The 6,000-nt window shown below is 28.2% G+C and overlaps 1 non-coding gene across 1 annotated transcript; it reads right to left on the bottom strand.

Annotated features, from left to right (window-relative positions):
* Nucleotides 1–4,192: 4,192 nt before the first annotated feature.
* On the bottom strand, nt 4,193–4,264 carry TRNAT-GGU (transfer RNA threonine (anticodon GGU)). Its single transcript has one exon. It is a non-coding gene; the product is annotated as a tRNA-Thr (tRNA).
* Between the last annotated feature and the right edge of the window lie 1,736 nt (nt 4,265–6,000).

The following is a 6,000-nucleotide window of genomic DNA, read 5'->3' as shown; positions in this document are numbered from 1 at the left end:
AGTTAAAATAATCATTTTAAATACAAATGTAAAATAAAAATATTTTTTCGAACATATTGATTCAATGTTATTTTGAATGAATATTGAAAACTAACTATTGAATATATTATTTTAGAAATAAAAAAAAATTCAAGCAGATCATGTGTGATACCTTACATCTGATTCAGTTGTTGGATCCGAATGTGTGACATCGCGTTGCGTTGTCGGAGTAGCTCAAACTAGCTCAATATTGTATTGTTAAATGACATGTATTCAAATAAATAAAATCACATAAAATCTTAATCAAAACATATGAATATAATCAATGGATGTTAATGGAATAGGTTTAAAGTTTTTTAGATGTTGTACAACGTTAGAAACGGAGTTAGGATTCGAATCTGAACGAATCTGTCCAAATTCTACCGATGGTCTCGATATATGGTCTTCATGTCTCAAGACATAATAAAATTTATTTTTGATTTAATGTTGAAGTGTATCAAGATTAAAGCCTCCTTGTCTTGAGATTGATCTCGAAATGTTCTTCCCATATTTTCCTAATTTAATGTTGATGTTTAGCTATCTCGAGACAAAGCCTGAAACATGACAAATCTAATTTAGCTTCGATGTGCCCCTGTATTGATACTTGCTTGATAAGTCTCGAGACCATACTCAATGAATTACACCAAATGATAAATTTTGTTCTTAAGGTCTCGAGACATATTCTTACTATCTCGAGACTAAACGATACAATGGTAAAAAATGCACATTTCAATGCTTCCAAACTTATACAAAACACACTTAAACTTATCTAAACTTACACCAAACTTAAACGCATATATATAATACAGAGACCTCACATTATCATTATTCACTAATAAACCTTACAGTTTTTATCTCTTACAATTAGGTCCCTTTAACACATGATTAACTAAATCACTCAACACAATTTCAAGCTTAAATCAATACTTCTTATAAAACAACAAGTATTTAAGTCATGTGTTAAGAAAAACTCTAAAAATTGTTTTCTTTTTTTCTCCAAGCTGTTTGCTTCTTATATTTTGTTTTTCTCAGCGGCGATGCCAACCTCCGAGCTGGTTATCACCTGCCTTTTTCCTCCTGTCAACACTTTCTTTCTTTCTTCTTCTCATTCACTACACATGTCTTCTCTCTTTTTAGTTTGCAGATCTATTTTGCAGGTATCTTTGTTGTCTTCACAAGTTGTGATGGAGAGATGACAATGCCTGTCGTTCGCTAAAACTCCACCGACCACCGGTAGTTTTTCCTGGAAAGAGGATGGCTTTTTGTCAACTTCTTAATTTTTTTCTCTTTTGTGAGTATTTTAGAATAATAAATTATTTCACGTGTCGATTTGGACCCATATTGTCTTAAGTTTTATATGTTTTTTTGTTTGTTTTTTCCATTGTTTAATAAATCTTCAGTTTTAAAAGTTTTTTATCTGCTTTTGTAGCATGTTTTTTAGCCTTGCTTATGCATGTAATATTAGTTTTACAAGTGACTTTAGGGATGAATTTGTTGTCGTCCTCTCTAGTTTGGTGAATGTTCGGTTCTTTTGTCGATTTTTGCTCGCCACTTTGGACCATTCGAGGTTGATTTTCTTATTGTATCAAGTGCTTGCAATCACTCCAGATATGTCGTATTTAAGTTGTGACAAAACCAATTGTCAGCGTGTCATAATATTTTATTGATGCTGAGGCTAAAACCTTTGTTATGTTGGTGGAGCTTGTCCTTCACCATCTACAACGAATGTTTACTATTTTTTTTCTCTGAATTATATGATTCCATTCTTTGAATGAATTAATGAATTTACTTAAAAAAAACAGTACTTATTTTCCATAATTTTATCTAATATCAAACATGGATAGATTTAAACTCTAAACATCCCTAAATCCCTATAACTTGAGATGGAATTAAAACTTCATTAATCAATAATCCTAATACATGGGTCGGTTAACCGAATTTTTTCGGTTTTACCCGAATTTTGCACACCCCTACTCTTAGAAGAGAATATGTTTCTTTCTCTCTCCTATTTACCTTTATTTTAATTAAAATAATTAATACAAATTAGTCATCCTTATCATCCCAACTAAAGTTTAATGGCAATTAATGGTTTACATCATATCAACCCACTAAGTCCGGTAAAACAATGGTTTAATTGCCAGCATAACCCTAGATTAATTTCCACTCATTTTGGTCACTTTATAAATTACTATTTGTACTATTGTTAACAATCTATCTAATTTAATTCCAATTTAAGATTTGATCCTACAATTCCACACTTGACACATAATTATTCAATTCTAATATCTGATTAACTCGATTTAAGAAATTTAGTCTCAAAATGAATTTTTCCGACACCAATAAAAATCAGGTCATTACATCATATATCGATCTTAAATTAATTTGCAAACGAACATGTTGTTCAAACGTATCTAAAATTAAATTAGAAATATTACTATTGATAATATCATATTTTGTTAATTGTTAAAATAAAGTTTATGATAATTTAAGAAAATATATTATTTAAAAATATATACATATATTAAATTAACTTTCAAGGCGAAGTCAGGAAATTTGTTTAGAGGGGCGAAATTAAATTGTAATTTTTATGATGGTAAAAATATAATTTTTAAAGGATTAAATCAAAATTTTATCATCTTTAAAATTTTAGACCCATATTTCGGGCTAGACCGGACTTGGACAAATATAAAATATGTTAATATCATATTTAGACTCGATCCAAATCCAGCCCGACCTAACCCATTGGCACCTGTAACCACCGCCAAACAATTAAGAAACAAAGGCAAAACTTTTATATATAGTAATAAATATAATTTAAGAAATTTCATCTTGAATTTTGAATTTATTTAAAGATGAAGTTAAGAACTTTGTTTGATTGTGTTGAAATAAAATTTTAATATTTTGAGAGGTTAAAATTAATAAAGTTGTGTTAAAAAAATTAATTAAAAGTTAAAAAGATTTAAATTGTTTGTTTTAATTTATAAGGAGACCAAAGCTTCTGTTTGCCTCTAATTATACTCGTAAGTTTATAAATAAGTGTTCATGGGTTGAGTAATTTGTTTTGTGTCGAGTTTTATTATTTAAAATAATATTTGTATCTTTTATAATCAAATAAAAATATTATTTTTATCAATAAAATAAACCATTTCAATAGAGTAAATATAAACACGGATAACATAATTTTGCGATTGTTGCTTGATTTACATGGATGTAGGATATACATTAAAAAAAAAAGGCACATGCTAATTTTTTAATTCTATTTGTGAAGTTATAAAAATGCATTATTAATGTACCGAATATCAACTCCTATTAACTAATTAATTAATTAAACTCAAACTAACTAATTATATAAATTTCATAATATAAAACTCGAAGTTAAACACTTCGTCATGTTAAATTATTGAATTTAATATTTATTAATAATAAATACGAGTCATTATAATTTGAATAAATAATTATAAAATATGATCTGACTGATAAATTAAAATATATTTGGATCTAAATCAAAATATAAATTTGGACAATATTCATACACGGTGAGCATGCATAAAGTCAAAAAAAAATTTGTGAGGTTTGATAAAATTATATAATCAAAGGGTTAGAGGCTAGGGGGGCTATGGTCTCCCCAAGGTTTAAAATTTTTGTAATTTAGTCCTTTATAGATATACTATGGTCGTCTCAAAAATATAAGTAGGTCCCTCAAGGTTTAAGATTTTTGCAATTTCCTAAAAATATTACTTCTTTTGGATCGATTGTTTTTATTTTTAAATCGATTTCCATATTGCACTACATTGTTTATATATTTAAATTGATTGTCATGTTGCAATACTTCTTTTGAATTGACTATTACGGTGGAATATTGCTTCTTCTTCTTTTGAATCGATTGTTTATATGTTTAAGTCGATTGTTACAAAGCATGTTTAATTTTAGCTTACCCCTAAGATTAACATCCTGGCTCCGCCACTACTTAAATTAAATAACTAATTATTACTAAGGGTTAAAATAACAAATTTCTCATTTAATCAAGGGAGTCAAAGTCCTATCCTTATGCTATTGGCTTAGGTGGATTTTATACTAAAATAAATTTGAAGATAATTCAAACATGATTTACGCGGACGAGCATGTTTCAATATGAATACTACCATTTCATAGGAGTTTTATGAAAAAAGTCAAAAGCCCCTTATCGGATTTGAACCGATGACTTACGCCTTACCATGGCGTTACTCTACCACTGAGTTAAAAGGGCAGTTCGACTCAATTACTGAATGAATCAGTAGACGGATAAGATCTATTTATGTATATAAGTATATGCAGTAGACTCATAGTGGCTAGTAGCTCTCAGGAATGAGAATTCTAATTTACTTAACGTGTAGAGGGTAGAATGGTTTTATTGATATTGGGTTTGATAAATATCAATGCAATAAATTGTTTCAAGGCCAATCATAACTGGCTTATCAGAACAGAACGAAATTCATTTATTTGATTAATACATGTACCTTAACAATTCGACATAGATCCAATCTAGTTTATCGAAACATGTGATGATGAGATTTGCTTTGTCCACCGAACCCAATTTTTAGAAAAAAAAACTATGAAAATCTCAAAATTTCGAGGGTCTCAATCTTATCTAAATCACGACCTCATTTGATTTTTTTTTGAAGGATAAATATACATTTTAGTTAATGAATTTGACTTTAATGTTCAAATTGATACTTCTGAACTTGACTTCGGTCGCACATTTCAATCTATTTTTATAGCTTCATTAAAATTGAATGTATAGACCAATCAAATTTAGACACGTAGCAATGACAACACACATGCCATGTCATCAATTGATGTACGTGTCCTATAAAACAACTAGATTAGTCAACATCATCCCATTTTAACAAAATTTTAAAAAATAAACTAAAATATATAACAAAATTCAAATTAAAATATTGACCTAAATAAAAAAATATAAACATAAATTTAACCATTAAAATCAAACTCAAATATTATTAAATAAAAAGTGCACTTAGCCACCCTTGTCAGATTTAGGGCCTTAAATTCCTTTACTCTATGCACCGAAATATAAATAAAAAGAGAAGCCAAACCTAAACCCTAAGTAGAATGCTGCTAATTAAATATGGTGACGACCCCTTAATTACGTTACCTCATATATAGGAAGGAGAGGGAGGGTTAATTAATTAAATTTTTTTCGAAAATTTTCTATTCGATAATTTTGACTAAATTTATAATCGAGTCGGATTTAATGCCTAAACAGGAACAAAGCTTGTAAGATTCAAATCTAAAACTTTATTTAAGAGATTTTGAAAACTCAATCGATAAGCGTGATTATTAATTAACACTGTAAATTTTTTATGAGATTTTTTGATATCCAATTTTCACATTGGATTCTATTAAATCTAAAATTAAGTTGAATCAAATTACTAGACGGGAGTAAAAATCTTCTAGCTGTATTTTTTTTTTAATTCACAATACTTAAATCGAAAACATTATTTAAGAAGAGATGTTGAACTCTTTATCACTCAATCTAATAATGCGTTAATATCATTTTTTTCCTATGAAATTTTTTCATATTCAGTAATCAAATCGGGTTCAACTAAATCCGTAGTTAAGCCGAATCTAACTCCTAAATGGGACAAAACTCTTCCACAATACTTAAAATTAAGAACCTTGCTTAATAGATGTTGAGATCTTCACAACTCAACCCAATAAATGTGAGTATTAATTAATGTTAGTTTTATGAAATTTTTCGGTATTCAATAATCACATTGGATCCAATTAAAAATGAAATTGAATCGAACTAAACCCTTAAACGAGAGCAAAGCTCTTCTAATAATGTTGTTTTTAATCCACAATACACAAATCAGAAACCATAAAAGGTTGTATCAATTAATAATTGTTAAAACATGTTATAAGTTTTTGTACTTCTCTCAAATTTAGAATTTAGCCTCTATACTTTAATTTTTAGGAATTCAG

Source organism: Gossypium hirsutum, chromosome D08, assembly GCF_007990345.1.
Source record: "Gossypium hirsutum isolate 1008001.06 chromosome D08, Gossypium_hirsutum_v2.1, whole genome shotgun sequence".
Taxonomy (NCBI): Eukaryota; Viridiplantae; Streptophyta; class Magnoliopsida; order Malvales; family Malvaceae; genus Gossypium; species Gossypium hirsutum.
This window is presented reverse-complemented; position numbering and strand designations above follow the sequence as displayed.